The sequence below is a fragment of the Cynocephalus volans genome, chromosome 11 (genome assembly GCF_027409185.1).
Source record: "Cynocephalus volans isolate mCynVol1 chromosome 11, mCynVol1.pri, whole genome shotgun sequence".
NCBI classification, from domain to species: domain Eukaryota; kingdom Metazoa; phylum Chordata; class Mammalia; order Dermoptera; family Cynocephalidae; genus Cynocephalus; species Cynocephalus volans.
The window spans coordinates 85,160-101,061 of record NC_084470.1 but is presented as its reverse complement, the minus strand read 5'-3'; the positions used below and the strand labels follow the sequence as shown (position 1 = coordinate 101,061).

Here is a 15,902-nt window from a genome sequence, read left to right as displayed (position 1 = left end):
AAGTCAGGCACAGAAAGAGAAATACCACATGTTCTCACTTATTGGTGGGAGCTAAAAATAAATAAATAATTTCACACACACACACACACACACACACACACACACACACACACACACACAAAAGAAAAATCGGGGGGAGAAGAAGACATAACAATTACAATTCCTTGAAGTTGACATGACAAACAAACAGAAAGGACATTGTTGGGTGGGAGCTGTTGGTGTCCCCTTCACTTCCTGTACGTATACACACAACCTTAGTTACACTCTGTATACACCAATATTGGTGTCAGTGCACCAATATTTCCATCTTCAGTCATATGTGTACCTTTAAAAGTCCAATCAATTTTGTCAAGGACAAAAAAGTTGCCAGTAAAGCCAAAAACTTAATTTAATTCATCACAACAGAAGCTGCTACGTTTTAATGCACATTTATAAAACCCATAAAACAGGAATTATAATGAAAAAGAATGTCACAGAACTACTGAAATGGTGACTTTTAACCTTTTTAATGCACAGCGGGCAGTCAACAGCTTCTTTAAATCCTGAGGCCCAAATGTACTACAAGGCTTAGAGACAAAACTCTACACACAAGTTCAAAATTCTCATTGCTTAAAAGTAATAATAAGTTCCCTAGTGAAACATTGGGTTCTGGTTTTAATGAGAAGTAAATGTGCTAAGATTGCCACCTCCAGCTGAAGAGAAAGTCACGACGTTCACGATCTACCTCAGGTGGACTTTCAAAAGACCTCTGCTCCGAATCCTGTCTTAGAGAAAGAGGAAAGGGGAATAGAAAAATGTATCTTCTGATGTGGAAAGGTACATGAGGCCACTGAAGCTATTCAATGCCACCAAATGCAAAATTCTCATTCCCAAAAAGCATAAAACATTCTCTTCTTTGGGTTCATATTATGCAATAACCAGTAAAAGCCCTTACTTAATGGCATTTTCAATCTGAAAGTCAGTAAGCACTTTCACTAATAAAACGCTACAACATACTTGTCATATTGGAACTATTAAATTCAAAACCAATCTTAGAGGCTGGAATAGGGAGGATGCAGGAGGGTGGAGAAGGGACAGCGAGAGGTTGGTCAATGGACACAAAATTATAGCTAGATGGGAAAAGCAACTTCTCCTGGTGTGTTAGGCATCTGCACCTAACAAGTAGCCAGAAGGGAGGAGCTCACCAAGAAATGATAGATTCTTTCAATGATGAATGTGCTAACCACCCTGATTTGGTCATTACACATTGTATACATGTACTAAAACATAACTCTGTACCCCATAAATATGTACAATCAATGTTTCAATTAAAAAATAAATTCCTAAAATAAATATTTAAAACTAAAATATATCAGCAGTGCCAAATTCAAAAAGAAAAAAAATGATTGTATTCTAAAAACAATATTTTTATCATCTTCCACACAAACTAATTTCTGTCAAAACAGTGAATGTTGAAAAAAATCCGTATTTCCCAAGAACTTATTTTCCTGTCTTTCCTTTAAGTTGCCATTACATTTAAACTTTGAGATTTTCAAATGTTTATACCTGTGTGTTTATATATACACACATAAATATATACGTCCACATATGTACACACACACATACATGTCTGTGTCCAAAAGTCAGCCCTCTGTACCATCCATGGTTCTGTATCTATGGATGCAACCAACTGCGGGTTGGAAATAGTCTAAAAAAAATTGGGGTCTGCACTGGACATGTACAGACTGGTTCTTCTCGTAATTATTCCCTAAACAATACAGTTTAACAACTATTTACATAACATTTATATTGTATTAGTCATTATAGGTAACCTAGAGATGATTTAAAGCACACAGGAGGACGTGTGTAGGTTACAGGCAAATGCTACGTCATCTTATATCAGGGACTATTAGCATCCTCAGATTTTGGTAGATACGGGAGGTCCTGGAACAAATCGCCCACGGATACCGAGGGATCGCTGTACACACAAAAAGTAAGAGGGAACAAACCCGGCCTCTTTGGAGTTAAGTCCAAGCTTGTACTCTGGCTTTGCCAATTTCCTCATCTGGAGAGTGACAGTGGTACCCACCTTGCAGGTTACTGCAAGAACTCAGGTCAAGGGGTACTAAGTTAGTTACGCAGGACGAATAAGTCTTGAAGATCTAATTACAACAATGTGAATATAGTTAACAACATTGTGTTGTCTATTTGACATTCGCTAAGAGAATAGATATTAAGAGTTCTCACTGACCCCCCCCCCCCCGAAAAAAAAGGCTAACTATGAAGTGATGGGAATGTTAATTAGCTTCACTGTGGTGAATATTTCACAACATATATGCATATCAAATGATCAGGGTATACCCTTAAACATATAAAAATTTTAATTATCAACTATACCTCAATAAAGCTGGTGGTGGGGGTGGATTAAATAGAAAATGTGAAGGTACCTGGTACAGTCCCAGGCACATAACCTGCAGTCAAAAAAATGTTTGTTTTTCTTTGCCTTTGAAAAGAAATAGATATTTCAATGTTAATAGCCTTTATTAAAAGACATCTTTAACAAAAGAAAAAGACATAACATCCGCAGTCGTCTTGTTTTTTCCTTCTTAAATCAAATACACTCTCCATTTAAGATATTTTAAAAGTTCCTTACTGACTTAACATTTTGGGATGCCAGTTATATAATACTGGTAGCTTTCATAAGAAAACAAAAACATAAGTTAATGTATGAAACACAATGTCCTTCCTCCTTAGAGAAAGTCCATATCCTTTAATAAAAATCATATGAAATAAGCCATTACTCAGTAAGTCTCTAATGACACCAAAAAGAAACTCAGAAAAAAAGTTAATAAAAAGCCACCCTGTCCTATGTAAAATACATGAGATTCTAAACAGATTATTTGTAATTTACAAAAATGTATTTGCAATCTGATAACATTTTGTTAACTCCTTGAAATCAGTCAAAATTATAATGGTACTTTCTAAGAGAAAACCATAAAACAAAAATAAATTAATACCATAGCATCATCAATAGCCACCCGAACCATCAGTACCAAGATTCAGATTTAACCTATAAATATCACTTCAGTTTTCCAGAAATGGCTTATTTCTCCATCCCCTCTATTGCTCCAATAGATGTGGCATGCATCATTCTGGGAAATAGTTCTAATTGTTAAATTCTGCTAAAAGTTTAAGTCAATGAACAAACGCTTCTAGTTACAAAATTCAATAATTATAATAGAATTATGGGTTTAACATATAAAGTCCTGAAAGCATTTTCTAAACAGATGAATTGTTTGTGAGTTACGACTTTCTTCAAGTTTGCCTACACCAAAATACACGTTTTTTCAATTATATAGCAAAGACTATGGCTTCTGTTCAAGCCTAGATTTTATTGTTTATAAAATTAGAAACAGATACACACACATATAGATATATATACACACACATATATAAACATATACATCTAGGCCATATATTATGTATGAACAGTTGAAAGGTTTAATGTGTTACATAAGAAGTTGCTTTTTATAAATATATAAGGAAATTAATGTTAATCTCTCAAATGAATAATTTATTCATAAACAAGCCTTTTTTAATCTTGCAGATATCCTTGTACATGAACATCACAATTATTTACAAAATTCAGTCAAAATTTAGTGAAGTGAATATTGGTGAGTTCTAGCAAAAAAAATCAATAATTGTTTATAATCACTGCTTGCTATTTTTAACCCAAAAAGGGAGGATTCCATTTTAACCTACTTTGTCTCTAAGTGTTCAAAATCACACTGCATTTTTCATCAATACTGGATGTAAAATTACATGTATTTCTGTTTTTATCAAATTTTAGGATTAAAGGTGATTTTAATTTTCTTAATAATTTTCTGTTTTTCCAAATTTTCTACAATTAATACATATATGGCCTTTATACTTTGTAAAAAAAATAATTATTTTTGTATCTTTTCTTATTGTAATGTAGTTGATTGTACATATCTGTGGGGTGCAGAGTTGAACAGCATTATCTGTGAGCAACATGTCATGCTCACATCAGGATAATTAGTACATTCAACATTATACAACAAAATCATTATAAAAAAATTTTAAAGCAGGAATTAGAACATTTGAGTATAAATCTAAATCAGAAATCTTGGTACTGCTGTAATGGTCACTTCCTCCCCCCAAAAGAAAAATGTGTAATAGCACCGGGAGCTAATCTATGAATTTATGACTTCTCCTTGTTCAAAAGGGACACATTTTAAATTCTAATTCAGATCGAAAAGTTGTAATAGGAGAATAAAGGAAAGGTATAAGTTATACCTAGAATGCAGTCCTTAAGTTTTTACAATATGAATCCTATGATGTAGAGCAGTGGGGGTGATTCTGCCCCCAGGGGCTGTCGCACTGGATGGGGGGGCTACTGGCATCTAATGGAGAGGCCGGGGACTCTGCTAAACATCCTCAGTGCACAGGACAAAACAAAGGATTATCCAGACCAAAATGTCAGCAGTGCCCAGGACAGACTCTGCCATGGACAAAAAAAGCTCTTATGTTTAAATTACAAATCAAAACCCAAAAACAGTAGTATTTTTAATTCAAAAAGCCATTCCTATTTCTTTTAAAGGGTACAGTAATTCAGATTTTCCAAGCATCTAAATTACCTACTTCTGTAAAATAGTTTTAAAAATAAAACCTAAGTCTTCTTTCCTTCTCAATTTTAATTCTCTGTCCTCATCTCCCTCAGCACACACCTCCAACCCAAATTAGGAGGACAACTTCCTATCAAGAGACCTGAAAATACACAGGAAGTTCACTTTCTGGCGGGAGGAAAATGAAAGTGCTTCTGAATTTGAATAAAAGAACATTCTATCTAGCTGTTAAGATTTCCATTTCCTTTTTTTTTTTTTTTTTTTTTGGCAGTTGGCTGATGCAAGGATCCAACCCCGGACCTTGGTGTTAGCACCACACTCTAACCAACTGAGCCAACTGGCCAGCCCTAAGACTTTCATTTCAAATTAATATTTACTTCTAGTTGCTTCAACTAAACAAAGATCGAAGACTTGAATGACTCCAAACAAACTACAAACTATACTATCACTCTTGACGCAGCTTTTTGAAATTTATTCATTCACCCTTTTGGGGGGAATGCTGTGTTTTTTTTTAATTGTGGTAAGATATACATAACATAAAGTTTACCGTTTTAACCACACTAAAACGTGCGCTTCTGTGGTATCAGTCACATTCACATTGCTGTACAATCATCACCATCATCCATATCCAAAACTTCTCCATCTTTCCCAACTAAAACTCTGTGTCCATCAAACACTACTCCCCACGCGCCCCTCCCCACAGCCCCTGGAAAGCACCATTCAGCTTTGCGTCTCTATGAATTTGACCACTCTAGGAACCTCACATAAGAAGAATCATAAAATATTCGTCCTTTTGTGACTGCTTTATTTTATTTAGCATAATGTAGCATATATCAGTAGTTCATTCTTTTTATAGCCGAATGATATTCCATTGCACATGTGCACCACATTTTGTTTATCCATTTATCTGTTGGACATTTGGGTTGCTTCTGCCTTTCAGCTATTGTGAATAGTGCTGCTATGAACGTGGGTGTACAAATATCTGTTCAAGTCCCAGCTTTCACTTCTTTTGGGTATATTTCCAGAAGTAGAATTGCTGGGTCATATGGTAATTCTATTTTTAATGTTTTAATTTTTTGAATATCCATTGATTATTGATAACATAAATACATATTTTGTACAGCTCTTATATCCTTTTCTTTGTTCTGCATAATACCCAAAGTGGGAGAAGAGAATTCTTTAATGTAGTAGAACTTATCTAACACTATCAGTAAAAGACCTACAAGATATACCTAAAAGATCACAAGAATGTCTAACAAGAACAAACCTCTGTGTGTGTTTAAACCCTAAAGCTGATCAACACCTAACAGTCAAAAATCCATGAAAAATTATCTCCCATGCTAACATGCAAAATTCAAAAAACAATGACTAGGGCAATGTTTCCCAAAGTGGTCCATAAACCACCTAGGGTGCATATCAAAAAAAAGCATCTTCCAGCAAGTCAGCAAGTATGTGTGTGTGCATGTACACACGCGTATTAGCATGTGGGTGTAAGCATGTGTGTGAACATGTGCATGCACGCAAGATCACCAAGGATAGCAAAATTTCTGTATCATAACTGGAAGTACCAATGAACCCATGATATATTTTATCCTTAAAAATTACTTATATATATTTTCTAACTCTACCCACCAAGACAGTGCAGAAGCAATAACCAACCAGGAGCAATGAGCACCAGTCGTACTCAGACTGTGGTCTTCAAATGCCACTTCCTTCAAAAAAATAATCAGGCTATTTAAAATAATGACCGAATCCAGTTCTGGGAGAGAAAATATACAGTATGGAAGTCTCGTAACAGAAAGCAAGAAAGCTAACAAAGACCACTGGGGCTGTATCAAAAGGGCTCAAAAGCCAACTTGAGAACGGTCCCTTGGCCAAAGATGGGTACAATTTTAGCATTAATAAAAATAGTAACTTCAATAAGTTGATATGCATCAAATATTTAAATCCATTAGCTCATAATAATACACAAAGAGCAACAATTTATTTGCCATCTTTGGAGAATGCTAAAAACCAATCCTGCATTTTGAAAACAAAGGGAAAGAACCAAGCACTTATCCTGCCTTTCCTCCGTGAATGAACCTCTGGGTAAACAAACAGTTCATAAAATGAGATTCCTCCTTTTAGATGTATTTCAGCTACTACACAATAAAGGAATGGTAACATCAGAATATAACCATGTTGCGATCCCTAATAAAATGGCTCTCTAGGATTGCCTAGATTATCAATGGCTGTTGACAAGACAGAAATAGAGACAACCAGGCATCGTTTGCCATCTTAGAGAAGCACGCAGCATTAGCTATGAAGTTGTCCCGACAAGAAAACTGAACCCGAACCTAATCAATTCTCTGGACATAACTATGAATTTACAGTAAATACAGACAGAGGAACACGTTTGTAAGACACCATGGGGACACAATTAGCAAAATCCAGACTGTGGGAAATCATTAAGACAAACAGTCCAACCTATTCAACAAGTAAGTTACAGAGAAGGGGGGGATGGACAAAGCGGGTAGAGAAAAGGAGAGAGAGAAAAAGGGTGATAAAGAAAAAAGAGGGAGAACCTATTTTTAACCTATTAACAGTAAAACTTCGTGTATAACACATTTATTTTGCCACTGTGCTCTCAAGTGAAGCCTAACTGAAATGTCTCCTGTAAAAATGTTTTCAAAAACTTTAAATGAACTTACTGGTTTCAAATTATTACTTGCAATTACTGTCATAAATGTAACAAAGAAACACAGAACAGTTAAGAATTCAGCCTACAGAGTCAGATCCACCAGGTCCAAACCTCACTCTGCACTTAGTAGCTGTGTAACCCAAGAAAGCAATTTTACTTTTACAGGCATCCGTTTCCTAATCTGTAAAAGAAGGCTAATCACACTGACTTGACAAGATTGTTTTGGTGATTAAAGAAATATTATATACAAAGTACTCAGCACAGAGTCACTCATAAAATATGCTCATTAGACATAGCTATTAGTAGTAGTATTAGAAATAATAAATGTCTTATATTAGAATTATAAAAATACAATTCTGAATAATCCCAAAAATACTTTTCAAAAAGTAAATACTACATTCAACACATTCAAACACACTAAGACTCATTTAAGGAAACATCAAGAAAGAGGAAAAACATTAATTTTAAATACGCTTCAGTCTAAATCTATGTTAAGAGATACGAGCAAACATTTACCAATTATAAAGTAAGAGATTAGAAAATCAAGTTAACAATTGTCACTACTTTGTTCACTGCACAGTAACACTGGCCTTGGACCTGTAGCTCTCTGCAAAATATACTCGAATATAATAAATATTAGATAGCCTCTTGAGTTTTTAGGATTCTATTCATTCAACAAACAGAAGTTACATCAGACACAGATGAAGAAATAAAAGAAGGCTTCCTTGACCTCAAGTAACTCATATTTTAAAAAGTATAAGACAGTGTGGTAAGTGCTATGACAGAAGCACACTAAGGGTCGTATAGTTTTACATAAAAGCATATGTGAGACTGCGGAGTGAGGAGAAGTAGGTGTAATTGTTTTCAAAGCTCTTTCCCCCAGAAAAGTGAAGAATGAATTAAATTTTGAAGGAGGAGTTGGCTGAATGAAAAACTGAGGGAAAATGAGTTGTGTTTAGGCAGAAGCAGGAGAAGGTATTGATTTGAAGTTCCGGTTAGTTAGACGGGGGAATGAGTTCCAGAGCTCTATTGTACAGTGTGGTGACTATAGTTCATAATAAATGCATTATATACTGGAAAATTGCTATGAGAGTAAATTCTAAATGTTCTCAACACAAAAAAATTAGAACTATGTGAGGTGATGAATATGTTAATTAGTCTGACTTACTCATTCCACAATATACATGTATATCAAAATTTTATGCTGTACGCCATAAATATGTACAACTTTTGTCAATTTTAAAAAGTAAATTAATTAAAAAAAAAAAAAACAGTATTGCTTTGAGTTGGGGACTGAAGTAAGATCAGACCAGAGAGCTTAGAAGGACCAGAGCCTTATAAAACTCTGCTATTCTTTTTACGAGTGATGGAAGCCAGGAGGAATTTCAAGCAGGACGAAGACATGATCGGATTTGTGCTTTGGAAAAATTACTGCAGAGGAGGGAAGAAACAGGGGGACGTAGGGAGCAAGAAAAGAGGCACACAGACCAGTAGGGAGGCTCTTTCAATAATGCAGATGAGAAACAGAGAAGGCCCAGATTAAGGCAGTGACAGCAGAGATGGTGACGAAACATCCCATTCTTTCATTTTCTTTTTTTTTTTTTTTTTTTTTTTTTTTTTTTTTTAAAAAGATTTTTATTACTTTAAATACAATAAAACAAAATGAACTCAGGGAATAGTTTTTTATAACTAATGACTCAGAAGTACCTCAAACACTTCCTTTTTTTTTTTTTTTTTTTTTTTTGGAAGTAATCCTTTATTTTTTTTTTTTTTCTTTTGAAATTAGCTATTTTTTTTTTTTTTTTTAATTTTATTTTGTCGATATACATTGTAGCTGATTAATGCTCCCCATCACCAAAACCTCCCTCCCTTCTCCCTCCCCCCTCCCCCCCAACCATGTCCTTTCTGTTTGTTTGTTGTATCAACTTCAAATAATTGTGGTTGTTATATCTTCTTACCCCCCCCCCCGTTTGTGTGTGTATGTGTGTATGTGTGTGTGTGAATTTATATATTAATTTTTAGCTCCCACCAATAAGTGAGAACATGTGGTATTTCTCTTTCTGTGCCTGACTTGTTTCACTTAATATAATTCTCTCGAGGTCCATCCATGTTGTTGCAAATGCCATTCTTTCATTTTCTATGTCATTAACACTTCCGTGTTGGGAAATCTGCAGAACAGCATGGAAATCAAGGCCAATGACCTTGACCCGCAGCTCATGGGGTAAAAAGATGTCACCCAACTCCATGCATTATGCTAGCCTAGAAACTATCCCCCAAACTTTTCTCTTAAACTAACTACAGAGCCAAACAAAGCAGAACCCTATGTAACCTCTACCATTTCTATCAACGGTCATGTGCTTGAGTCTTTGACTTCTTAAGACACACACACATTACAAAATAAGAAATAGTTTCAATTTTCAATAGAGTTCATGTTACACAGACCAAAAATATATTCAATAAGTGTCTGCTACTTTTAATTACACATTGGCTCCCTTTAATTGACAAAGACCCCATGATTTCACTGTGTATATATCATATTTTCCTTTTAGGATTAAAGTTTCTATACTGTACTGGGTTTTTAAGCAAGAGTATTTCTTTTACAATACATACAGATATATGCTTTTTTATTGCCATCATTTCTGGGTTCCTCAACTGTAAACATGATTCCCTTTTCAAAAAACTTTCCTTTTTTAAAATCGAAACACTAATATACTTCCAAATTCAAATTTGTCACATACCTCAATGAAGAACAGAAATTCTGGCAAGGTTTGCAGGGTTGTTAAATTTTTTTAAAGGGGTTATAAACAATTAAAAATTCACTCTAGTATATGAACAGTATAAAAACTTTATCTTCAGTTACATGAATTGCATGAAACACTCTAAATTTATTCCAAAATTACAATGCTCTACAATTTCTGTCTAGCAACAAAATGGGTAACTTAAAAGCAAGGGAATCATTCTAAGCAAGGACATAACCTTCCACAGTAGAAAGCAGCTTTCCCTAATTTTTTTCTATTCTTGTTACCAAAAGAAAAGACATTTTAATTCTAAGTTGAACTATCTTTCAAATAAATACTTTTTGCATGGAGTTCACAGTACTTGGTGATTCCAATCTCATATGGGATATGTACTGGAAATTAAAAACGTGAATAAAATATGGTCCCTGATTTCAAGAAAGAAACACTAAAGTCAAGAAATACTAAAACAAATCATTGCACCATAACTCAATACATGAAATAATTAAAAGTAAGGTATAAACAAATTCTGTTGGTATAAACAAGTAGAAGCAACCAACACAGCAGGACTTCACAGAGAAAGTGACACACTCCGAGCTGGGCCTCAGAACAGGCTCTGGCTGTGGTTGATAAGCCAGCAGTTGGTAAAGGCCATCTGGGCAGGAGAAACTGCATGTGCCAAAAGGCATCGCAAAACTTCTAAGAGATGCTTTTGATTTTTCTCTTACACTTTAAAAAAGGTACATGGCTTTAATTTTGTAGTTGTAAAATAAATTTCTTAGTCTAAATCAAAACCATAAAACATGATTTCTTTCCCCTCATCCTTAGCCCAGTGAAATTTCATAACCTGTATTTAAAAGGTGGGCTAAGAGTGTCTCACTGTATTGTTATCACTACTCCATGTAATTTTCAGAATCAAGGACATTAGCATTTACTCAGTACTAGTCAGTATAAGATTAAATGTAAATGAGTAAACACATGAATTGGACAACATACAACAGGTAAATAATATATGTATAAAGGAATGTATCACATACAACTCATTTCTTACTGATAAAATAGTGTGTCTGCCAGAAAATCAATTATCTTCACATTGCCTCAATGTGAGTGCGCTCAAAGCCACATAAATCTAGCCTTCATGTTTATGGACATAATAGTGCACAAAGTAGGTTTCTTTATATATAGAAATCACCACAATGGTAAAGACTCACAGTCTGATGATAGCAGGACTCCAGCAAACTTCAAAGCAAATCCCACGTGCGGGTCAAATGGGAATAGCCTCAATATCCGAAGCCCAGAGAGCTTCTCAGATTTGGCAACGTAGGGTGATGGTAAAAAAGGGTTGGTGGTGTCCAGTCTGCTCATCCTCAACATGGAAATATGCCCCCACCCTTTCTTTTAAAACTATGCCATGACACCTAACTCTCATACTCTTCTCACATCTCCCACGAAGAGGGGTGGCTCCCGACCACGAGGCAATACAGGTGAAAAGTGTGTGCTCTGCCACTTATCCATTCTAGGTCCTTCAGGGAATTCTTTAAACCTTAGTTTCCTCATCTGTAAGATTAACTGCGGAGATTAGACTCTCAGTAAAATGCCTGACACATAGTTAGCACTCAATAAATGTTACTGTGAGGAATTCAACTGATACGGCTGATGACACGAAGTACATCAATCACCAGCAAAGTACATGGCACAAGTCAGCAATTTAACTCACATTGGTTTCTATTGGTTTCTTTCCTTCCCTTGGGCTGGAACACTAGCATGTATTTATCCTGTTACTCTAGCAGTGTCTAGCAAAGAGTTTCACAAAAGAAGACCGTGGTATATCCTAACTAAAAGGCACGTGTAACTATTTCTGAATACTCGCCCAACTCCCAATGCCATATGTGGTCCATAAGCTCTGGCTTGACCACTATATATACTCTGGCTAGTACTGCACACTATGAAAATAATACCCTGAATTTACAAAAATGGCTTTCTTACCAGGAGCTTAAGCCACTTCTAAATAACAGTTCATTACTGACAATGACAGGTTCAGGCAAACATACAACCATATTTTGAGGGAAACCCAACGCTAAAAGAGTATGTATTTTATACCTACAAAATCTGTCACTGGCCAAGCAAAGACTCAAACTCAGATATTTTTGACTGAAGTTGAGAGCTTTTTCCAACCCAGATTTCATTTCTTCAAAGGACAAAATTATACTGATATATGTCAAATTTCCAGTCTTCACTCAGTAAGTATGCAATCTATAAAAAGGTGTGATTAAGCATTTACAAAAAGAGCAATGTCAAATTTTTTCTTTATTAAACTATACCAACATCTTCTCCTATGCAATGTGTGAGGCTAATTCTAAATATTTTGCTTTTTTTTATGAAGGTTGGCTCTTACTATAAGTATAATTATTTTTAAACCTACTACAAATAGAATAAAATTAAATTGTACACAAAACGTAAAGTTATCATTCTACAGGCTTTTTATAGTTCATCTTGTTTCTTTGAACATTTCTTTTTAATGTGCCACCAGTGAATAGTGGTTTTTTTATGTTTCACTTTTTAAAAAGAATTCTAAAAGCTCAGTCAGAAATGTCCATTTCAAAAAGCTTACCTCCAGCCAGTTGCTTTTGTCAGTGACATATGTGCAAAGTGAAAATGTAACCCATAGTGATTTTCTGCAGGTCAGATGGAATCACTTAAGCATACTCAACATGGCTTCCAGTCCACGACTCAAGAGGAATGTCCTTCAGTTAATGTTTCTTTTTTTTTTTTTTTTTTTTTTTTTTTTAAAGATGACCGGTAAGGGGATCTCAACCCTTGACTTGGTGTTGTCAGCACCACGCTCACCCATTGAGCAACCGGCCATCCCTATATGGGATCCGAACCCATGGCCTTGGTGTTATCAGCACCACACTCTCCCGAGTGAGCCACGGGCCGGCCCCAGTTAATGTTTCTTTTAAACATCAGACCAACTACTGTTGTTTGCACACTAGTGTTATATCAGCATGGCTGGAATATATATCATGCTGAGAATTATGGATGTTATTCTGTATCAAAAAATAATTGAAATATATTTGTATGTTCATAATTCTATGGAGCCCATATAAAATTTATATAACGAACAGGTAGTATTTGGGGAGCTAAAAATTTTTAATGTTAATTCTTTCCTCTGTTTTCAAAGTCTCTTTAAGCCCCAAACACTTCACAGATATAATAAAGGCTCATATAAGCAGAAATGCTAAATGTCAAAAAAAAAAGCATCTTTAGTGTTAAAAAAATATTAGAAACTGCAAATATTGTTATATTCTTTTCTGTCACATAACAAGTGACAATTAATACACAGCCTTTTTAGTAAAATTATAACTATGTCAATGTATGAGGAAATTTCAAACCTTAACATGTCAAATTTCACCAAATATATTCCTTGTTTTTCCAAAGGTTGCATTTTTAGCTGGTTAAGTATTTCAAAAGAAAGGCAATCCCAATTTAACAAAACAATGAATAAAAAAAGGCAATTTGGTGCATACAGGAGACCCTTTTCTTCATACCATATCAACTGGCTAAGCAAACTGTGAAAGTTGTCAGCACTAAAGTGGAGTCACTTATGTCAAAACCCAACTAAATGGAGCTGGGAGGCCCTGGGCGATTGGGCCATTCACAATATGCCTAATAACAGGAACTACATACTACAAGAGATTCCACAAAACCACAGCCTTGCACAAGGCCACCTCCACAAGGACATCTGCCTAAGAACTGCCTGTTCAACCTTGGGCTGACACCACCCTTATTAATTCTTGTAGGCAAGGATTATTATTTTAAAACAATTCACATAATCCTCCTCATTTTGTCTTTGAAAACCTCTGCTTTCTTTTGTCTCCCTAGGTACACCTATAATCCTTTATTTTTCACCATGTCACATGTACCCAGATTTGCAGATCCCCGTTAACTCCAAATAAAACCCTTTCTTTAGAGAACCTCTCTCACTGAGTTTCTTTTTACATTGACAAACACATGCAGCCGTTGAATCAAATGAGCTCAAAGTTCTCCCACAAACTATAATCATGTGACAAAGCCAAGCATAGTAAACTTCTTGCTGATTCTGTAACTGATTTTCAATAGATTTATTACCTTTATACTACCCATAGATTTCTTTTTTTAAAGATCAGGAATTATTTTCACTATTAAAAGGCAATTCTTCAGGCTGGTTGGTTAGCTCACTTTGGCTACAGCGTGGTGCTGATAACACCAGGGTCAAGGGTTCACATACCCATACCAGCCAGCTGCCCCCAAAAAAGAAAATAAATAAAAATAACAAAAAGGCAATTATCTTTTACCCTAATGGTTTGCAACCCTGAATGGAATATAGTACCTATACTTTTCTTGTATGGAAAAGAACTACTTTTCTTTGTATAGACAGTCAATCTCTTTCCTTGGCAAACAAAACAAAATTCAGCTTGTTTTTTTGCAAAGACAGGACTGAGGCCTAGCTTTGGGAATCAAAAAATTGTGTATAAACCATCAGTAAAGAACTTCTGCTACTAATGGAAGAACCATTCTATTTTTAATGGCAGTTTTTAGAAAAGGGTTATTCTTATTAAAAGCAGACGTGTAGATGTCATTATACTAGCCAAAAGAACAGCGTGTACATTTAACAAGAACAGAGAAGGCCCAGTGGCCTAGTGTCGGAAGTATGTGTTGCCTTGTAAGGGATTAGAGTTCAAGGTCATTAAACAAAGCCTTTGATCCTCAAATGGGCAAGAATGAAGAAACTAATAGCAATGAACTACAGATGGTAATAACAACCCTTTCCCTGCCTAATGCAAGAATCAGTATTCAGATCTTCCCTCTTATGTTAGTTTCCTAAAACAAAATTTGTAAGATAGAAGAAAAACATCTCTAAAGAGACAGAGTGCAAATCTAAGAAAACATCTCATAATCTATATTTACATATATTTAATCTAATGATAAAAATGGTAGTAGAGCTTCTCTTCTCGTCCAGCTTCTGCAGTCTCTATAGGTTCACCATGTTGGCTCCAACAAATGTGAAAGGAAAATGCAAAGTTAATTCCTCCTACCAAATAGGGCAGTGGCAGGGTGAAACAAATTGGGTCTCTTTAGGCCACTTACCTGAGAAAAAGTTCTTCCATTCACTTATAAATGTAAGAATATGTATCCAATCAGTAATAAATGCATTCTGAACTGTTTTTTGGTCATGTTTCTATGGTACCAACCAAAGCCTTTTATAAGTAAAAGATCCCCAAATAGCAAAAATGGATTTGAAAGCAGCACAGATGCAGTTAATTAGCCAGTGATGGGCTCAAACCTACAGGTATAGCTTTATTAGTACTACTTGAATTGGACACCCAGACCTTTAAAGTAATTTTATTCCCTCCTATGAAGCATCCCTACCATTGTGTCATCCCTTAAAATTTGAACTCAAAGAAGTAGATGAAGTAGTAGAGAAACACAACATATCAGAAAGAAAGGAAAAGGCTAGGGGAAGCCAAGAAATGTGAAAGTGAGGGGAGAAACTGAATTAGCAAACACAGTACATAATTTAAAATCTCTTTGCAAATTGCCTACCATTAATGCAACTTCAAAAAAACTGTCTTTCTAAAAATCTGCATAATTACTTGGAGGGAAAAGCGGTTTATCAAACTGATCAAAGATCAGGAATTTTATTTTCTAATCTTGATGTTACTTTCATCTTAAGATCATCCTATACCAAATAGTAGTTATATACCCACTTAATAATGTTTCTATTCTTTTCCTCATATCTTAAGAGTTAGAAACAACCAGATGTCTGAACAAATGTTAAAATTTGTTCTTTTCTTTTATTCTTCCAAGTAAAGAAATTACAAA

The 15,902-nt window shown here is 35.1% G+C and overlaps 1 protein-coding gene across 6 annotated transcripts in view; it reads right to left on the bottom strand.

Annotated features, from left to right (window-relative positions):
• BBS9 (Bardet-Biedl syndrome 9) overlaps positions 1–15,902 on the bottom strand; it is a 445,357-nt gene that overhangs the window by 366,534 nt on the left and 62,921 nt on the right. The gene's annotated exons all lie outside the window — the stretch shown is intronic.